Raw genomic sequence first — 22710 nt, forward strand, 5'->3', positions numbered from 1 at the left:
TGAGAAATGTAAGATATGTTGCTTCTAACTTTTAAATGAAAACTCAAATCCAGTTATTTAATCATTACCAATTTGTTGTATTTTATAAGCTCATCATAATCTTTTTTTATTAATGAAAAATTGAAAATAGCTGGAAACTTACCTCTCAGACAAGTGTATTATAATAATACTGACACCACAGCAACATGTAACTATAAAGTAGCTGGAAACTGAACCTCTCAAGTAACGTAAAGCTGCAATAAACTCCACTAAATCAATTGTAGTTGCTTAGCATTACTGCACATTAACACACATGCATTTATATGAAATAAGAGAAATAAAAATGATTAAGCATGTAGTTAAAAAATTTCATTGTCATTGCAGTATAAAGTACTTTTATGCATCTGTAAAATTTGCTTGTTTCCTTAAAAACTCCTGCAAAATAACTTGAGTTCCGTGCAGATAAAGTGAAGAAATGAACAGCGAATAAGACACTGATATGTACTGTATGTATCAAACACCATATGCACATGCAAATGGTGAGCAGTGTTTATTATAATTACCCCTTTTACTGCATTTTCTGTCCTACTCTACAATCATTAGGGATGGAGGGAGCTCCATTCTTATATTCTAATAAATGTCATTACGCCTGAAGGGGCCAAAAGTTTTCATTTTGCTTTTAATGTCAAGAACACTTGTTTCTACATTTTCTCAGCAGAACACGTTTAGGTCCCCATGCATATTTACTTAATTTGGACGGAATAGATTGTTCACAATGGTCTAATTACCATAATTATACATGTTACTATGGAAACCCACAAGTCCAGGTTTGACTCGCTGTGTTTTACCTCCCAGTTAGTTTTAATTGTTGTGATGTGAGATTAAAAAAAAAAAATGGCCGTTGGCATTTTCAAAACTACCCCACTACTGGCTTTTAACAGCTGCCTTGGATTTCACTTTGTGTCGGCCTCAGTCTTGTTGAATATACACTGAAACACCCACACACCTGTCGAGGAGCAGACTCTTATTATTCCTACAGTAGAGGAATATGTAATCTTTGCTTGGTGCAATGTACCTTTGTGATATAACCTTCAAAGCAGTTTAATTCCATTATTGTTCTACTAATCTAATAATATGTAAACTTATAGGATGTTTACAGTCGTTCAAATTAAATAAGTGAAGATGAATGAAGTTGGTATTTCAGCTTTGTCTTATGACTTATATAATTTGATAGAACCATTTGATGCTTTTTTTTTTTTTTGTTAGTTATGATGCCAGTGTAGCCTTGAAAATAAAGCCTTTACCGGTATATCTCCTGAAATAATTAAACTATAATCGAAAGAACTGTGCTTCCAATTACAGCTGTTTTTCTTATTATTATTGAAATAGCAAAAAGTCATTTAAGTGGTCAAATTGAAAATATATCTCATGTTCTGCATTATAATTGCTTCTGTTCCTCAACTTTCTGCTAACACACCACACTGAGGCGTTTCCTTCTTGGGACTTTCTACAGATCACCCTCTGATTTTTTTTAAATTTTTTTTTATTTTCTGCCTCTCTGCCCACAGAGGACGCAACTCAGATCCACACATCTAAGACAACAGATCTCAATCAGTCATGGTAGCTGGAGTTTGGGGCCCGGACACATCCCTCACCATTACAGAGCTATTGATCGTTTAATTACACAATATGGGTCAAATTTCCCATGATAGATGACACTGTGAAAAAAAAATAAACTTTTGGGACAATAAAAGAGCGAGGCAAAAAATGAGATAACAGAGAAAAATTGGAAAGTAGAAACTGTGTACAGTGTAACAATACAGGTGGCACTTTCTAGCTAAGGAGAATTAAATATGATGTCGCAGCAAAATGTTTCACAGATGGTTTAATCAGAGTCACATTCTGGGATTTCTAGCATGTTTGTTTTTGATTATAAACAGAATACTTTTACTCAACTTCTTTATCATAGTGTAGGTTTTTTGGCACTTTTCTTCCTGTTATTTTATACCTTCACTTCACTGCACTTTGGAGCTACATTTTTTTGTTTGACAGCTGTAATTACTTTAAATACTAAGCCAATAATCAGCTTCTTAAATATTGTGTAGTCTTAACTGGTGAGTGTGCTTCATCACCAGCAGCCACAACATAAACTGTAGCTTAGATTCTGATTCTATCAATAATATAGTCATATAAAATGTAATAATATTCTGAAAGAAGTCATATTGTGTGATGAATGCTTCTACTTTTGATGCATGGACTACATTGTGCTAACAATAGTCTTCATGTCTTACTTTTTACTTATTTAGTCCTATTATTATTATTACAGAACAACACGTACAAAAAGCAATTTTTTCTTATTCAATCTTCATTGAGATGCTTGCACACACACAAACCATGCAGGAAATTGCATGTTATGACTGTCAAAGTGGTAGTTTCCTCTACTGAACATTGATGTGACAAATAACTGGATGTAACTGAGTGTAATATTGCTGTGCAACTTATTGACAGCTTGTTATATAAACTCCTCTCTCCTCCTCGATCTTGTGTGTGTGTGTGTGTGTGTGGTTAAATCACTGTAGGCCTTACCAAAACATGCCCCAAATCCCTCCTCTGGTCGGACCACCGGCGAGAAGCTTTCAGACAACACAAATTTTGCGGTTGCCCGTCACAGTGTGCTTACCTGTGAAGCAAAGGTGACGGAGTATGGAGGGAACAGTGAAATCTTAGCCGTGTTATTTATGTGCTCTGTCTCTGTCTCCCTCAGCTGTGCTATTTTCTGCTCTCCCTCTGCAGCACGGCCCTCGCTCAGGCAGGCTCGGGCTCCCGTAATTCTGCAGCACTCGCCGACGTCCTTCATTTGACCTTGGCGCACCGCGATGCCCTCTGTCGCCATCCTGCTCGCCTCGCTGTGCCCCCTGTGGCTCACCAGCGCATCATTACAGACACACGCTCACATACATACGCACACTGTCACCCCGCTAATCAATAGTGCATTGGGCTCCGGGTCAACAGAGGGAATTAACTGAGCATGCCCAGTCACGTGGAGGAGGAGGGGGGCTTCTGGGAAGAATCATTGGCTTTGCAGCAGTTAGACTGGTCACACATGTAGGGTGGTGTATGTGTGTACATCTGCTTGTGTGTGTTTTCGGTAATGAGTAGAGTGCAAAGGCTAAAAGCGATATTTGGATGATGACCTGTTGTTCGCTGCTCAGGGTTGTGTTTATGCATGTGGGTTGTTTGATCCTATGTATGGTGATAGCACTATGCAAGCTCTATAGAGGTTACACTTGTATCATCTCATCCTCCCCCTCCACCTCGCTGTGCCCTGCTGAACAGGAGTACTTAACACACGTGTGTATGTTTCTACCTACCTTAGCTGCAGAAACAGAAAAGCACTTTTTTTCCTCCTGTGACTCAAAGCGCTTGGCAGTTGCTTGCAACTCTGCCTTGTGGTTATCTCTGTTATTGTAATAATTAAATCCTTCTCATACTTGTACACATGGAGTGCGTGAATCTGCTCTGCCAATTAAAACTGGCAGAATCATTATGTTATAGGTTACCAGTGCATTAAATTTTGCACTTCAAGCTGCAATAATCTGCTTTAATGCATGTTTGATTGCAGAAAGTAATTCGCACGTGCATGGGTGCAGCATGTTATGTAGAGCATAAAAGGGACTGATATTAACATAAGAGAACACGAGTGTACATTTTTTAACAGCGCTCATTCTAGACCTGCATCTGTATAAAAGGCTGACCAGTGAGATAGAAAAGAGCGCGCGGCATTCTGCTCTATCTCCACCGCTCCATTCCACTCATCTGTCCCCAGGGCCAGAGTCAGAGCGGCGGGATCAAAAGTAAAATCAGAGCGGAGAGCTGTATCCAATCATGTCAGTCAGAGAGGTCTCTCCCTCTACTGTAGTCTGGCAACGTCCAGGGCTGAGGGCACTGATCTCTATCAACGAGGATAAATTCAGTCAAGCCTCTAAAATGTGTGGCGGCGGACCTCAAGTGATTTAAATCATTAAAATGAGGCCAGCTGCATCATGCAGTCAGAGCACGCGGTGGGGGCATCCAGCATCCTGGTACAGAGAGAAGAGTGCCATCATCTGGCCCCCGCTGATACATCCATCCCACTGCAGAGCGCCTGGTGTGGAGAGCTGCAGCAGCAGATCTGTGTAGACTCTGGTGTGAGTGTTTGCGAGTGTGCGGTCATAAAATAATGAGTGTTTGATTCAGTGTGACATTGCTGGCAGATTCTGAGAGGCGCAGACCCATCTTGAAAGTGCAATCTTTACCTTTGAGTACACGTCCATACGTATAATGGTTGTATATGGTGCAAGAGAGAGCACATCTGTCGTCAAAGTGCTTTTTTGTGTGAAGCCCCATTCCATATAATCTGTGTAATGACACAGTTATTAGGTCAGATTGAAACGTGTGTGGTCAGGAGAAAAAGTGCACTAGCCTGACAGCATCTTACAGAGGAACCAACAGCTTTTTAGCGCAGACAGACAACAATCACACATCAACCGTTCCATTTCGCAAATAATAGAGCAGCGCCTCCTGCAATCATTATATAGGCCTGAGAGAGGGAGAGTGTGTGTGCCATGTATAATTGTAGGTTTACAGGCATATGTTTGTATTCATTCCGCTCATTGTAAAAAGGTTGTGAGGTGTTGATTTCAGCTTGTAATTGAAAAAGAAAATCGCTACAAGTCACTCACACTTGCGGTCTCCAAGAAAGAAGTGCTTTTGGTGGAAAGAAATGAACCGATTGGCATTAGTGCTCAACTCAGCTTTCCCCAGCTCTTAAACTTGCGGTCTACATCTTTCAACACCCAGATTCAAAGTTTAACGCTTTTAGAAAATGTGAAATGATTTTAGCACTCTCCTTTTGTACATACTTCTTTGTGTTACTCACACACAGACATGCTGTAATAAAATAAACATAAGCAAAGCACAGTATGTTCCAATGCACAAAAACACTTCAAAAAAAGTAATCTTATGAAATCTCTACTAAACTTGCTTGTCGTGCAAGAAGGAGAGGAAAACAAACAGGCGGCATTATCAGTGACACATATCAGACGGCAAAAACGCACAAGAGCGTCTCAGTCAATCAGCAATCATGTCTGTCCTGAGCATAAACACACCTATTACACACGCCAAGCGGTGTCAGTGTAAACAATGCAGAACAATACACTCTGCATTTCTAGCTGCAGTGGCTCCTCTGATTGGCTCGATCGATCGTCGGAGGCATTTGATGTTATAGGAGGAGAGGCGAGGCATATTGATTGGAGGATAATCAGAGTCAAGCTGGCTTGGTCCTCTTCAATAATTCAAAGGAAGAATTTGGGTGAGATTCCCTCAGATCGGAGGTGTGATGTACATTTCATAGCCTGAGAGTCGGGGAGCTGCACGGTAACGGGGAGGGGAGGCGGCGCGTGTTGTGAGTGTGTGTGTGTGGATTTGGGGGGGTGAGGGGTGGGGATAGAGGTCACGTGGGCTCAAACATGAGATACCTTTTGAACCAATCGCTCCGTAACTAACAGCAACCCTGATGCTGCGCTCCATCTGTTTGAAACATGAAAACTGGAGGAAAAAATCTTATTTTCTTCTTTGGAGGGCTTTTTTTGTTGTTGTTGTTGTTGTTGTTTTTTTTTGCCACATTCCTGGGGCAGAATATACAGCAAACTGTGTTTACCTCACCCGGAGGACCTTACACTGCAATCCAACCATTGATTTTCCTCTTACACCTTCAGCTCTGTATGTGTGACTAAGCCCGTTTTACCGACCGTGACATCGCTGTGAAAAGCAGAACAAGCATAAACATTTTACCTCCTTTTTTCCCCGTCTTCTCTATATGCAATAAATTCTGGATCAACATGCTGCCTTTGGAAGCTGAATCTGATTATTGACGAGCTTGTTGGTGCATCTGTTCACATCACATCACGTCAAGTCAAATAAACTTTGTCTAACTGCTGAGATGTGGACTTTGTTAGGTTAGTTTGTCTTTCAAGATTACATCATAACTCTTGACCTGTCTAGCTGAAGACACCCAGTGTTCTTGGCATAAAGGATGCGTTTCTATGCCTACCAGACTGGAAATGTAATTTCTAGACATTTTATTGAAATTCATTCTCATGAGCTTTAAAAACGTCTACATTATCGGTGCAGTATAGAAAGACTAGCTGGCTGCTTACACAACAACAAGAACACACAATGTGCATAAAGGAAATCACAGAAATATCACCACAATAGAGTGGCATGAATAAATCAATTATAAATTACATGGATTTATTAGACACCAAAAGTTAGTACTAGTCGATCCAGAATACTTCTTAAAGATTTTAAAAACAATTTGGGTATTTCAGATTTTAGATGGTCACGCTTACACAAAAAACCATCAATTTCAACGGTGAGATCAGAATTAATGCATAAATCTTCCCAAAGTTATTAACTTTTAACACCTCAAAATTAAACAATCATTGCATTACTTCACTATTATTATAGTGTAAACTCTAATAATGATATGCAAATGCCATCAAGCAATCAAAAGGGATTTAGACATGCCGTATATACTGACTATTGCCACACAAAACCAGCGAAATTCATGCAAGCCATGTAACAATGCGCCATTAAAAACAAGAAATATACTTCCCCAGCAGGCATTGTGTAAATTAATTTGTATACAAAGAGAGGATTGTGGGAGTTGTGTGAAAAATCCACGCCAAGAGGCTTCATAAAGAACCGACATGATTTATGGAAAATAATTTTAGGGGGAGGTTTATAGCACCCATGTAGAAAGTTGTGAACCACCCTCTGCTGAGATTCTTCCAAATGTTTGGCCTCAGACCACTGTTGTAGTGAAAATATCAGTTTCAGGCCATTGCTTAGAGGTAGCTTTTGAAGCCAAGATGCTTTCTGTGTTGAAGGTTTGCAGAGGCTTTAGTGTGTCCATTTTTTCTACGACCGTGACCTGTCCTGTGGATCTGTGTGGCACTAGTCATACGTGTCTGGAATCATTCTGCGCCGTTGGTTCTGCAGCCCTGGCAAAAGGTCACGGGGGGGGGCCTTCATCCATATAACGTGGGTTTTCTCCCGCCGCTTATCTCCTAATCACTGCAATTACTACGGCAGCACTTGTTTGTTTGTTTGCTGGAATGGCGCATTAGTGTGTATCCCGCTGACCAGTGCAGACGTGTCAGGCGGGTGTCTAGGGAGGGACACTGCGGCTAGAGGCGATGCTGACTGCAGATGTGGGATCTACAGAGATGTGCTGCCACCATCATGTTGTTTTTACATTTTGTGTGTTCATTTGACAGGACAGCGTGGAGGCAGGCAGGACACTAGACAGGACACTAGAATGGAAAGAGGGGAGATGACATGCAACACAGGTTCATGCACGTTGTAATTGTGTGGTATGTGCTTTAACCATAGGGTTAGGATGCCCTACATCATCATCTCTGCTTCTCTGTGTCTGTCTTCCTCACTCTATCAAAGTGAAGCACACACCACTGGAGAATTGGTGCACCAGGTCATCTGTCAGCCTCTCCATACAGCACCAGACCCTATGCAGCCTCTACACCAAAGATGTCTCTTCAGTGTATTAAGCCTTTGAGGTGATCCCTGCATACATTTACATGAAACCAGTGCAGTAAAGTCCTCCTTTTATTTTTTTTAAATCTGTCTTTAAATCCTCCTCCTTTCACCCCTGCAGCCACAAAACTGCTCTCTTTTCTTTTTTCCCCCCTCATGTCTATTTTTTTTTAATCTACACTGGAGCCTTGTGATAGCTTGCTCTTTTTGCTGCTGCCCTTGTCTTGTTCAGCCCGTGACACTGGCCCCAGTCCGTTCACTATTTGAGAGGAGGATGTGAGCATGTAGACAAACGTCCTCTCCTGTGCTCTCCGTCACCTCTTACCTGGAATCACATCTCCATACACACTCTAATTATCCCATTTGATGAGAAACGGGGCTCCTCCACTGCTGCTGCTCTGACTCCAGATCCGTCTCCGGCCCCAGCAGGTAGAAGCAGGGCTTCTCTCCCTCTCATCATTACTGCAGGAGATACCTGGCTAATTATAGCTCCATAGTGCTGTAATAAAGACGGACCTGGGTACCAGGGTGACTGGAAGGAGCAGCCATTGCCTGTAAATGGAGGATATGGAAGGGGGAGGATTAACAAAGAAATCAGACTGTGTAAAAGACATCAGATGTACACAGGAGCAAAATCTGATAAAGGATATATTTTTTCTTGCCATTTTTAATATCACAGACTACATTTGAGCTTTTTTATATATATATTTCTTTAATAATATTTTTACTGGAATATTACAGTTTTCTAAATAATGTCTGCTTTTTTACTTTTGCTAGTCATATTTTGAATATTCTGTGCATTATATATTCTCCATACATTTAATCCCTGCATACACAATGTGTGATGTTAATATCTAAAATAGACTGAAATGTCTAAACAGACCTGTTATACGCATATATTTTTTTTGGATGAACGAGGTGGTGCCAGTATTAGTTTTAGCATTTCTCCATTCCAACCCACACAGTGCAAAGCATCAGGTTCAATGCAGATTGACCTTGATCTGAAAACTGTAGGTGAGCTGCACGGCAGGTTCAACACACACACATGCACACACACACACTCTCACAATGCACAGTGTGTGCCTATGTGACTGCACGCCTGTGCACAGCCTCTCTGACCCAGCATGTCCTCTTTCCATCATCTCCAGTTTTTTTCCTCCCATCACCGTAATGGTTCTCTGTGCTGCCTCTTTGCGTTTATGCAGCATCATTCACAAACATCATACAGTCCTCCTCCTCCTCGTCCTTCCCCTCACTCATCCTCCTGTCCTTTCATTCTTTTGAAGTCCTTGATTCACGTATATTCTGCTGAAGAGCTCCTATATGTCAGCCGACCAGCCAGAGAGACAAAGACAGGCCTGAGTTAATTACCTATCATTTAGAGCAGATGGCTGCAGATGATATGTAAGTGTGTGTGTGTGTGTGTGTGTGTGTGTGTGTGTGTGTGTGTGTGTGTGTGTGTGTGTGTGTGTGTGTGTGTGTGTGTGTGTGTGTGTGTGTGTGTGTGTGTGTGTGTGTGTGTGTATGTGAATGCACATAAAAATGTGTAATTATGTCTTGCTGTGTATGTGTGTTTATGACTACATGTAAATGTTTGCATATGCAGCCCATCCCTCTGTCTTTACTCATGTTTGTGTATATAACTACATATTATACACGCTGGTACAGAAAGACACGAAGGTGTGTTTTATTTCTGCAGAGGGGTTTGCAATTTAAATTGTGATATGGATTGTTTTATTCAACCTAGATAAAGTCTTAATGACTGAGTCCATAATTATGGCGAGAAAATTTTCTGCAATTACTCGCAGCCTCCTTTAGGCTGCCTGCATTTGAATTTATGTTTAGCAATCTGCTTCTTCATCGTGGCATTAAACTACATTGTTGTGCATTTGCTTTTATTTGCTGGAGACCCTCGGTTGATTGTTTTACATATAACCAATAAAAAACAAGGCTCAAATCTTTTCTAGCATATATGAGCTCAGTATTCTGTCATTCTCTGCCAACACAGCCAGTTGACTTGAATCTAGGTCATAGTAAGTCACTAAAATCTACGCTGTTAAGTCAACTGATGCTTTTTTTAAAAAAAAATCTTTGTCTGACAGCTTTTGATGAGTCTAAAGAGATGTGGGTTTTTTTTAAACATATGCATAGAAAGCTCAGTCAACTGCAATCACAAGCTGGAATGTGTTGTTTGTTAGCATGAAGCAAGAGGCATGGTAAATCAATGATGAATGTGCATTGAATCAGGGATATATGTTACAGTGCACTCTGTGACACAGGAAGAAATGTAACCACAGAGGGAGGGCAGCAGTAAGGGGGAGGTGTGAGGAGGGGAGGAGTGTTGGGGGAGTAGTCAGATCAATAGTACTGTGAGAAAGACCTGTCCCCTTTTCTTTTTTTTTTCTTCTTTTTTTTTTTACTTCACACTGTAAATTATGCGTTCTCTGCGCCAACATTTTCCCAGCATGAAGTGTGTGAATTGCAGTGTATATGCAAGCTATAGTGCACCCTTTTGTGCATTGTACTGTGGCTGCTGTAACGTGTGTGAAATAATCTGTGTATGTTTATTCTCCACCAACACACCCAGCAGGAGCCCGTGAATATAGTCAGCATGTGTGAATGTAAGTTTGCAATGCCACAGATGGAGAACCACTAATTTACTCATTATGGAGATTTAATATGAGAGGATACTGCTCCAGTGATCAGATGTAACTAACACACACCATCGTCATTCAGCACGTTTCAGTTTGTCACTCAGTTTTAGCCTGATTCATATTCACATCTCCTTGCAACATTGTACTGATTTCATCCAGTCCTAACTAAAATGTATTTTTTTCATTTGCACAGATTGTTTTTTTATGCTCAGGCATGACACGATCAGTGCAGAAGCAGCAGCTGCAAATGGAGCCCATTCACATGATGGTTAGTCCTCTATTGACTCCCTGGTGAGCAAAGCTCTTTCGCAGCTCTGAGAAGTTAACGCTGCTTCAGGCCTTTTATTGCATGATGGAAAAGAGAGCAGTTTGGCTTCATAGGAATAAAGAGTTATTTACTAATTCAGCAGGTCCCCAGATCGTACAGTTTACTGGTCCATCCTGCCAACATAATAACTCACATTATATTCTTAATAATACTTAGCAAAATATTGCTTTAGGAATTGTACAAATCAGTTTAACCCTGTTAACCGGAGTGAAAACAATCTTATAATAATTTGTCTTGTATTGCATGAATTATCTCGTGGTCTCTGTTATTTTTTGTCTTTTATCTAATAGAATTAATAGAGAAACCACCAAACTGTGAATATTCTGTATCGTCATTGTTGGACAAATTCAGACGCTTTGAATCAGCGTTGTCTCTGGTCAGGATTTAAGTTGGTGAGTCGCTACTCGAAAATGGAACCAACCTTCTTGGAGTTTTATGTTATAACAATGAGGCCCTCTACTGGCAATAAGAGTATCTGCACAAGCATCATGTTAAACACAACCAGAGACTCCTCTGGAGCTCATTTCATGGCTCGTCCTTTGGGATTTTTTTGGTTAGGCTTTCTTATTTATCCCTATTTAGTCATTGTAATAATGTTGGCGGCAGGGTGAAGAAAACACCGGTGTTGTTTTAATTTTACATTCTGAGGACGTTGTCACTCTGGTGGTCTTACACTGCTGAACAAATGCAGAGGAAACACTAGGATACACTCGGGACACTTCTGCAATTAGCTACATCATGTGTCTTTCAGTCTAAATATAACTGCTCCAAAATAAAATGTCCTATTGTGTTAAAATTATAGTGACCTCATTAGAAAATTAATATCACCGCAAAGAGAATTCTGATTAACCTTTGGCTTTGGTTAACCACCAAGCTATTAGTTACATGGTTTTGTATGCTAGTCTGTTATTATACTTCACTGACTGCACAGGCTAACTCATTTTCATGCACTTTTTCTTTTTTTTCTTCTTCTGACAGACACAGTATCTCTCTGATCCCCCTGCAGAGAAAAGTGTGTGCACCTTTGATCTGGTCTTGCTCGTCGTCTATATCTCTGCTGAAGCAGAAAACCATTACATACACTTTGTGTCCAGATATGCTTGTCATGCAATGGCGAGCTCAGATCCCATCAAAGGTGTGGGTGATGCCTCCAGAACCTGCATTAATATGCATGAGAGCAGGAGCTGCCCTATGATGTAATTGCGGTAGCTGCGAAGGTCAGTGCCTTTGCCCAGCCTGTGCACAATATCAAAGCCCAAATGTACACACACCACTTAGGTTTCCTTATGGTAATCTCCATACATTTTTGAACATGGAGGACAACTCTGCTGGTAAGGGTATGTAAATAGATGAAAATCTGCTTTTAATTGTGTTATCCTCACACTTTTTATGCTCTCAGGGGTCTGACTCTCATATTACAATGTTGCACTCTCATGTCTCTCCTTGGACACACATCACAGTGGGCCTTTCATCCAGGGAGTAAAGCTGTTTACAAGCCTCCCACCCACCCATGTGGTCCTATTCTCAAGGCTCTGTCGGTTCTGAATATAATGATCTTCCTTTTATTCGTATTTCAGCTCTGACCCCGATTTGGCCCTGAGGATTTTACTGTATATCAAAGCAAAGCATCCAAATGTTTAATGAAAATTGCAGAAAAAAAAAACATTTTCTTGAATATAGACCTCTCTTACATTATAAAATGCATAATCCGTATAAGTGAAACCCAGTGTGTTCGCCTTTGTTGTGAGTGAATCATCCTGTGCTGACTTGATGTAGTTTCAGTCATTCTCTCTGTATTGTTCCCCAGTTGTTTGGAGTCCTGTGAATCCCTCACTGCTGCAGCTGATTGATAGAACCAGGACAGAGAACCGCTCCTATCACATAGAAATGACTGCTATTTAGACCCAGTTCTGTCACTGCATATGACTTTACTTTAAAGCAGAACAATATGTATTACAGTATTTAACATGGAATCAATCATGTCCACGGGGTATTTCGAGAGCTTTCAGTCGTCAGAAAGGCAGTTTGTCAGTCAAAGAAATGTCTGTCAAATAATCTCAACAGGCACAATCCTGACTTGATGACCATTAAATATGTTTAATAAAAACTTTTTTACAACTTTTCTTTGCATTTAATGCCATTCAAAATCTCTGTATTGCGGTGAATGACAGCAGCTCTGAGGCTGTACTGTGGTTTAAAAATAAATGCTAATGTTAGCATACTAACATGCATCCTTATGGCTAGCAGGTTAATTTTTACCAGGTTCATCATCCTAGTTTGGTGTTAACAGGCTAGTATTTGCTAATTAATACTAAGCACATTACATTAGTTTAGTGGGTTTCTGTCTCAAAATTCATATTTTTGATTAAGTAGGCAGCACCAGAGGAGAAGTTAGATCGACAGATTCATTTGGATGCAACATAAGGGTGTTGTTAATATCTGCACAAAATTTGATGGAAGTCCATCAAGATATATTTATGAAATGAAGTGGGAATATAACCTGCTGATGTTGCTAAATGTCTAAGGATCACCAGTCTTAAAGATTCATCTCCTGAGCACCATGAATATCTGCACAAATAGAATTCAATCCAATAACTGCTGGGATATTTCTGGACAAAGTGGTGGACTCACTGGCCAACATAGCTGCTCACAGGGAGAGTGCAGTTGAAAATACCTTACAATCTTTCCTCAAAGTGCCAGACAGCTCTAAGATGAGGGGTTTCTGAGAGGAAGAAGGCATTTGGCTGTGTGGGAATCCCCCTGAATTAGCAGCATAGTGGGACACTTCCTGTACAGTACAAACTAAGACGATTTCCGTGAGCCCCTGTCAGTGCTAATAACCAGAGTGGTCTCGCAGCGAGCTCCCCCAGGGCTGTTTGACCATGCAAGCAATGGGAGGGGTGATGTGGGTGAGGGTGGGGTCAGGAGTGTTTGAGTTGATGCCTCTCACACTGTCTCAGCTCATTTTAGCTCTTGGGCAAATCCATCTCCTTCATGTGGGAATAAGGTTCATCATAATGCTGCCGTTGCTGGAGACGGTGAGAGGAAACGGAATGGGTGAAGATGCACGAGTGGTCACAGAGGCCAGAAGACAAAATACAGACAGACACGCCAGCAGATATTCAGAGGGCTGCCTGGGGGGCCTCGGGGCCTTCTGGGCATGCCCCGATGCTGACATCAGCAGAGGCAGAGCAACCCCCACCGAGAACGATAAACCGTGGAAAGGTGGGCGAGAGGAAGACGAGAGGGAGGAGGAGAGGAGATGGAGGGGGTACGGATGGGGTACAACACTTGTAATCGGATCATTGGCTACAGTGGTTTGAGTCGATGTGATCAATAGAAACTGCACATGAAGCAGAGAGCTTTTAATGGCCCTTAATCTCCATCAGGCCTGAACAGGAGGGCGGAAGAAGAAGTCACAGGAGCAAAGGCAGCCTGCATCACATTACACACTCAACCTGCGCTTGCACAACAGCGCGCACTGAGACTCTCCCTCGCACACGTATACACAGCATATATACGGCCGAGTATAGAGTCCCGACTCCCAGACTCCAGGCTTCAGCAGCCAGCATGCCATATTTCATTCCTTGGCACCTTTTCATTTCATTTCAAATGCATTACATTTCAGACCTTTCCATTCTGTGCTACCCCCTGTGATGCAAAACCTGGGTTTGAACACACTGTCCAAGCACAGGACATATTCCAACCTTTGAATTCAATAAGCAGCCTGCCCACAGCTCGAGTGTCTCCAGTCATCATGTGCACAGCGCTGAGCGTAGTCCAGTTATGAAGTATTTGGATGCAGTGCTTTCTCTCATTCCTTCAGTTCGTATATTTCACTCATCTGCTCCATAGATTCGTGTTTATGAGGCCTGGTGCTGGTATGGCCAAGCGTTCTGAAACAGCAGGGAAGCAGAATAAACATACAGAAAAGATATTGGTGCATAAAAACTCTAGCAGCAGCCCCCAGTGTCCTTATTACTTTTGCTCTTTTTTTCTCTCCTGCTGCTTTCACTTGTCCATAATTAAAGAGTGTATTGACAATAACCTGAAACCTAGAGCAGAAAGAAACAGTGAGTATGAACTTATGTATAATAAATGCAATTCACATATGTACAGATAATGTCAGATAAGAGACCTTTGGAATAAATAAGACTCCTTGTGTTTGCCCTTCTGTGGTTTTTGTGTTTAGCCGCATGTAGTTAAAATACCAATCGTCATAAAGCACAATTATTTATACATTTTACATTTTAAGTACTACTTTTTTTTTTACACTGAAGCCTTTTCACAGCTCCACTTATATTATGGATACACAAGGAAAATGTTTTTCTTACCAAGGAGCTGCATTAACGTTGAATGTGATAGTTCTGATTGTTGCTGGGAAACATTTCAACAGATTAATGGCCTTGAATTATTCCCTGTTGCTTGAAAGCTGCCTGTATGCATTACATAAACATTTCATTTGTCCAACAAACACAAAGTTGTGAAGAGTGCTCTTACAGAATGCTGACGAACACACACTGCATTATTCATAGTGATGTCTGAATTGCTTCATAAATCAGTTGAATATAAAGAACTCGGGAGGTGAGCAGTTGCCTTGAGACTTAAAGTATTGTGTTTTTAAATATATATATATATGTACATTTTGTCCTTAACCACAGTCACATGTAATGTCAGTTCTAACCCGTGCTTGCTGTAATTTAAAAAAAATAAATCCCCCTAGTATAATTAAAAATGCTGTGAAATGCATCATCTTCTACTATAGTATCAAACATTCATACTATAGTGAAGCTATAATATTAACAAGACTCTTGTTGCAGAGAGAGAAAATGAATTAGTCTGTTACTCTAAGAGCTCAGGTTGAACTTTTCCAAAAGGGCAACAAAGGAATAATGTCTCCTGTGGCTCTGGAAGATATTATAGTGATATTTTCAGGGTTATTTGCATAAATGTACACATGTAAATACCTTCTTTACCACTGCTGTTGACAGAGTGAAGCCGTGTCTCCTAAAGCATATATGTCTATCGAGAAATGAGCACTATGAGAAAGTAATATCATACCTGTTACAGATATGTATAGATGCTACCTGGTTAAATTAAATTGTGTGTGGTTTTGGCAGAAATACTTCATCCTTTAAAGAAAGAAACAATTACAGTGGTATAACGAAATATTTCGGATGTTTATTTTTACTGTATGTCATACATTTGTAAATATACTTTTGCATTACTGCATTGCAGAACGATATATTAGCATTAAGGTGAGTCATTACTGTGAGTTATCATATTAGACATGTTTGAAAATGTGAATGTTGTAAGAAAACTTTTTAATGAACATCTAGTAGCAGCACAGGAAGTCTGGCATTTGTTATTTAAGTGGCCATGTTCTCACTGCAATATAAATGCAGCAGTCAGATGAGGTAGCAATACGTGCATGTGTTTCTGTTTGAGAACATTATCCGTTATCTGTACATCGCTCAATCCTCATTAGGGTCACCGGGGGCTGGAGCCTATCCCAGCTGACTTGGGACGAAGGCAGGTGACACCCTGGACAGGTCTCCAAGTGTGTCGCAGAGCTACATATACAGAAAAACAATCACACTCACATTCACACCTTAGAATGATCAATTAGCCTCAGGATATTTTTGGACTGTTGGGAGAAAACCCATGCATGCACAGGGAGAACTTGCAAACTCCATGCAGGGAGACTGGGATGCAAACAGGGGATCTTCTAGCTGCAAGGCGACAGTGCTAACCACTATGCCATTGTGCAACCCGGTCTTGAGACTTAAAATTTCACATTTGAAAGCAGGTTCTGTGAGTCGGTTCATTGCTAGAAACGAAAGTCAGTTTGCGTTGCTTTCAGTTTTCATCGTTCTTTTGCTTGGTTCCAATGTGTCTCCTCATGCGTCTTTCAACTTATTGAACCAATTTCAACTCAGTTCAGTTTTAATTGACAGTGCCAATCCACAAAATGAGTTATGTCAAGGCACTTCACATATTAAGGTGAAGACCTTACAATATAAAATCATGGAGAGAAACCAAAGATTCCCCTTTGAGCAGCTCTTTGGTGAACATGGAAACAAAAAACAAATCCTTTAACCGGAAGAAACCTTGAACAGAACCAGGATCAGGCTCTGGTTTGGGTCACGGTAAAACAAGAAAGAGAAAAGGAGAGCAGAGAAACAAGACATAAGAAAAAATAAACTGTGTGGAGGTCAGTGAGGCAGAAAACTGCAGTTAAAAAATGTGGAGCGCTGCAGCCCACAGACACCTGCAGAAGAGGACAAACACAAACTACACAAAGTTAGTTACACATAATATTGCTATATGGAAGAAAGAGAGAGGACAGTCGGGGAGAGGTGCTAAGTGCATCATGGGAGGTCCCCAAACAGCCGAGGCCTACAGCAGCATAACTAAGGGATGGTTCAGAATCACTTGAAGGTACCCCTATTTATAAGATGTATTGAAAGGAAAGTTTTAAACCTAATCTTAAAAGTAGAGAGGGAGTCTGCCTTCCAGACCCAAACTGGGAGCTGATTCACAGCAGAGGAGCTGATAACTGCAAGGCTCTGCTCCTGCTTTGCTTTTGGAAACTCCTGGAACCACAAGTAAGCCTGGGAGTGAATGAAATGCTCTGTTTGGGACAATATGTACAAGACGTTCCTTAAAGATATGATGGAGTCTGGTCATTCAGAGCTTTGTAAGTTAGAGGGATTTTAAATTTTATTATCGATTTTACAGGGAGCCACTGAAGAGAAGCTCATATCGGAAAAATATGACCTCTGTCAGATACTTACAGTTGCCTGCATTTTTTATTAGTTTGTGGCTCTTCAGAGAGTTTTTGGGACATTCTGATAATAAGGAATCATTATAATATTTCTTGGAAGGACAATAACCAGAATAATAAATCAATGGAGTTCTGTAAAAGTATGATGCTCATGCAATGAGGAATTTTGGATATTACAAACTTAAATAGTTGAGTGCTATTGAAGTAAAAATAAAAAGTTCTCTTGACCTCTGAAGGCATGTTCAGTGTAAAAATATCTATGTCTAATGTGTTTTTTTCCATAACAAGTTCAGCTTACATGGCTAGAAATTCTTAAATTCCATATATAACCTCACCTCATCCTTTTTCAGAAATCCAGAATATATGAATACACAAATGTATTTCATTTCAAAAGCTTAGCTGCTGTACATATAGATGCCCCGTACACCACTGAAAGACCCCTCTCATTGTACATGCACTACCAGGCTTCAAGTGTCCAGTCAGCCTGGCTCAAGATTCCTAATGATTTCTTTTCATTCCCAGACATTTTGGACTTGTTAAGCAGGAATAGCACACGTGAAACTAATTCATTAACCGTGGCTCAGTTCCATTCCAGTATTCTAGTAAGCTGTGACACTGAGCCAGCATACACAATATCAGGGCACTGGAACAAGTTCATCTAATGAAATGCAGTAATTTTTAATGTTATGTGTACTTTTATTTATATGCTGTCTATCAGAAAAGTCTTTTTCTTGTTGCAGCTCATGACATACATCATGTGTTTGGGAAAAACCAAACATAAATGAAAAGGAGCTTTGACCGAAACCCTTTATTGGATGTCTTTAAAGGATGAGGCTCACATAATAATCCTGAAAGTTGAGCTTTGTAGAAGTAGTTTTAAGTCCGTTCCCTCTTTATGATAGTGCCTCCCTGTGGGCATCAGACATAATAGCACTCACACCAAAATGCAACTGTGTTCCTTCTCTTTGAACCTTTACTGTAACTGCCAACATAATTCTAACAAAAATACCATCGAATGGGATCCCAAATAAACAATAGATCCATTCAATCAAATGTAATTTCCTTGATAATTATTTGCCCTATTCAACACCTGCATTAACAGGATTACAAAAAATATTGAGAAGATAATAGATTCAGAATCACTCATTTCTGTGTCATTGTGTGCAGAACAATAAAGGTCTTTTCAGCCGAGATCTACATCATATCATTGTGTTCGGCAAATGCTTCAGCCTCTACTTTCAGTGAGCAGATAATGATATAACCCTGGCAACAGAGACACCCTTGGGAAAAGGGCATGGAGGATACTTAGACATCACTGTCAGTCAAAACCCCACTTTTTCAAATGGGAACTAAAACTCTGCTGATCACTTTACGTGGCTTGCTGAGAACACCTTGAAACTTGGATATGGCTTTGAATGTAGGACTCAGCTGACAGTTATCATTGTTAATGCACATACATTATCCCACCTTTCGCTGGTAGCATCAAAACACATTATACAGAATAATTTTCCAGTTCCTCTGATCAGCCGCGTGTCAGTTAACATAGTCATCAATAGGACCTAATGTCTGTGAGGACTTATTGAGTGACATGCCATGGCCCAGAGTGTGAAAACCTTCAAACATCGAGGAAGTGCCAACCCTGAGACTTGCCCTAACCTTGCCTTGAGCCATGTGTTGATGAGTCTTCAGTGTGACTGAAACTTCAAAGGCATTTTCAGCTCACTAAGGCAAGAGATGCTTCTTCTCTCTCATCTTCACTCAACAGAATCTCTCTCCAGAAGACATTTTGATGGTTTGAAGAAAAGAAAAAAAGTTTGCTTGGCACTTTCTTGGAACATCTTTGACCACTGTGGATAGGGGGCAAATTAACTGCATGGCGACATTAAAAGTCATTAACCGGTTACTTTGATTCCTAAATGGGAAGAACAACATGACAAGCCATTAAAACTGACTGAAAAGAGGAGTGCTGTGCATACGTTTTCCCTGTTTAATTCTAATGCTTTAAAAGCTACAGCAGTGTGCTCTACTCATGCAGCAGAACAAAGAGAGTACATGATTATTTGCTGCACTTTTCATCAGTTCGAGGAACGAGGCAGGAAATCAACATCACATCAGAGGTCTCTAATTAAATATCAGTGTTTTGCATATTTGAGAATTTGCGCATCTTCAACGCCATCACACACAACTAGCAATTGTCAGGGCATGTGAGGCGAATAAATAGCGAGTTTCCTGCTTAGTTTGTCTGTTGTGTTCGCAGACAATGGAAGCAGGAAGAGGGTGTTCTTTTCAAAAGCTGCCTGCGAAAACCTAATGGATGCACAAAATTAACACACAGAGGAGAAAGTTGCAATCCAGAGCCTCCAATGTTATAATTACAGCCTTTTTTTTTTGCTCCTTGACAACATAAAGGGGGATTTTTCTCACTCCCCGCTGTACATCCTCTTCTCCCCTCCTTTCCCACCTCTCACTGCACAGCTTGGCGAGCAGGCATTATTGGCCTCCAAAAGCTGTGGAAGCACAAACAAGTGCTCTCATCCTGGTATAAATTGGTGTCTGTAGGAGTTGGAGGGCTTGAGAAGAAAGAGGGCTTTCTGCTTACAGGAAAGCTTTGTAGTGTGTCTTGGGAGCAGAGCGGAGGGCGTTTGAAAGAAACATGAATATGATGCGCACTCTAGTGGACAGACACTGAAATGGACAGTTATTATTTCTGACTGGAATAAAACGTGTGCTGAGATTGTTGATCAAAAAGTTTTCTAGACATTTCTGATCTGATTAGCATGATAGAAAACATGTAAAATCACTTATTATATGGCATTTGTTTCGTGCTCTTCTACAGCCACAGTTAGGATTAAAGTGATGAGTTTATTTTTGCAATTTAATGTAACATGCACAGAAACACCTTATGTCTGCACGCTCAGTGTTCATAATAGCAGGAGGCTGTACCAGAAACATGGTCCTTTTATGTCCCAAATAAACCTTTGTTACATGCATTCATTTGGTCATTATTATGTCTTTTAAAAGTCTAAACTTACTTCATCATTGCAGATAGTAAAGAAACGACCTGTTCTGTCTGATATCGACTGTGTGATGAAGGTTTAATTGAGTCTCAGTTCAGTTTCAGACTAAAGCTTTATTTCGGCCAAAACCTGTCATCTGCCAACATTCTGAGTCACGCTTAAAATCCTTTGTACTCTCTTGACACATTTGAAGGCTAAAATCAGCAAGTAAGAAGTGTTCTGTAATCACAGATATTTCTTATTAACGTTAGGCATATTCTATGTCCAAAAAACCCTTTTAGTTCCCATATATTTTTGCATAATCATTTATGACTACCTTTACTTTTAACAGCTGCTACTCAGTGTGATGAATCTTTTTGTCAAAAGTCCAAACAGTATTTAGAGGTTATGTTCAGGTTCTGTATGTATTCGAAAGGTAAATTGAATGGAAACTGCTTATTGTCTGTTTCTAAATATTGCACGTGAAAAAATCCCATCAGATTAAGTTGTCTCTGGTACTTCTGTTTTATTTCCATGTCTCTCAGTCACTGTGGAACTAAATGGCTGCTGAACTGGGTAGTAAGGGCACTTATTTATGTTCGGATCACAGTTTGTGTTTTTAATAGTAATTAAAAGTAAAAAAAGACTATGTTACTAAAATCTGTACTTTTTGGAATGCTTTAAAGTACCTATAATGTGCTTAAAATTTCTGCTTTATACTTTGTCTTTACTATTCATAATTGGTGTGTTTTACTCCCACTTCATTTCCTAAACGCTAGTTTTTGGTTATCTTTGGTAAATTAACATTAATAAATCAAAAATAGAACGAAAAACCTAAATGATGAAGTATTGTAGGTTAAGACAGCACTGCAGGCATTAAAGTGATATATAATATACATTAATGCATCATGCACAGTTTAATAATAATTATTTGGGATAATGAGGACTTTAGTACTTTATGTTTTGATGTTAATACTTATACTTCCTTATATCTGTTGAACTTTTACTTGTAACAGAATCTTTCTTTGGTGCAGTACTTCCACTTTCAACTGAAAGATCTGAGTACTTCTTCTACAACTCCATCTCATACATGATGCTGTCTTGAGTTCATCCCAGAGATGTGAAATGGAACTGATATCAGGTGATAAACATCATTTTTACATGAATGTTTCCCAAACTAGTTTTAATCCATCCTTACATTATAACATCAAGGTGCCCCCCATTGGCTGGTGCATAATGAACGCATTTCCTCATTTCTTGCAGCCCAGCCTGTCCAACATGTTTGTGAAGCCGAAACTGAGACTCATCAGACCAGACAAGCTTATTCCTGTAACTGAGAGTTCAATGTTTGTGTCTCTGAACTCACTTCAAAGGTGTAGTGTTGGCAGGAAAGGTGCTCTGCATGCAGTGGTGGAAGAAGCTCTGTGGACCTTCGCGATGTAAAAATACTTCGATTACAATTAAAAGACCTGCATTGAAATGTGAATTAAAACAGAGAAATATAAGATAAAATTACCAAATATACTCCCCAATGTGTAGTTTCGCCCATGACTGACACAACATCAGTATGTGTCATTTTACTGTTGGAGCTGCTACTTTACATACAGTTAGTTTAATCCAGTGGAGTCTCATAAGTGACAGGGCGACAGAAAAAGACTAATTTTGGATGTACAATTCTGTATTTGTGTTTTTGGACTTTTTAAGATCTGTTTTTGTGTTGGGGAAAAATATTTGAACAGTTATTCAAATGGAACCTGATGAGATGTTTAAAGTGGTCTGAACCATGACAAGGAGCTGCAACACATTGATTTTCTTTATACAGAGTCCAAAAAGGCTGGAAATGGGTTCAATCTGTACTAAAGGGTTAATTTTATTGGTCTATTGTCTTATCATAGTTTTAAATTGCACTTAACCCAGGTAAAAGCGTTTCAAATGTTATGTCCTGCGATTGTTTTGTAATGTTAAGTTTCCCACATGCCAGACATCCTGATGTTGTGTCCTCTTCAGCTTTAATAACCATACACCTTTGTTATTTTAATTATATGGCCGCTCTCTTGGCATCGCTGCACTTTAAAGTATGTTCCCGCTGCTGTATTTAATATGGAGGCACATACAATGCAATTTCAAAAAGAGATGTGCTTCTGGTGCAGAAGCTTTTCTCATCCCTGATTCCATTTAACACCTGCTAGTAACACACACATCATAAAGGTTAAACTCTCATTGTGAGACAAACGACACAAAAGCAGAGTTTGCGCTAAACATGAGTAATTTTTATTTAGCTAGTGAGTTACCTAGAGGAGAAAACTGTCACATCCTTGCAGTTGATGTCCTGCCTTTTTGGGGAATCTCGGTCAAGTCGAGCAGTCGGGGTTG

This window comes from Acanthochromis polyacanthus, chromosome 20, assembly GCF_021347895.1.
Source record: "Acanthochromis polyacanthus isolate Apoly-LR-REF ecotype Palm Island chromosome 20, KAUST_Apoly_ChrSc, whole genome shotgun sequence".
Classification (NCBI taxonomy): domain Eukaryota; kingdom Metazoa; phylum Chordata; class Actinopteri; family Pomacentridae; genus Acanthochromis; species Acanthochromis polyacanthus.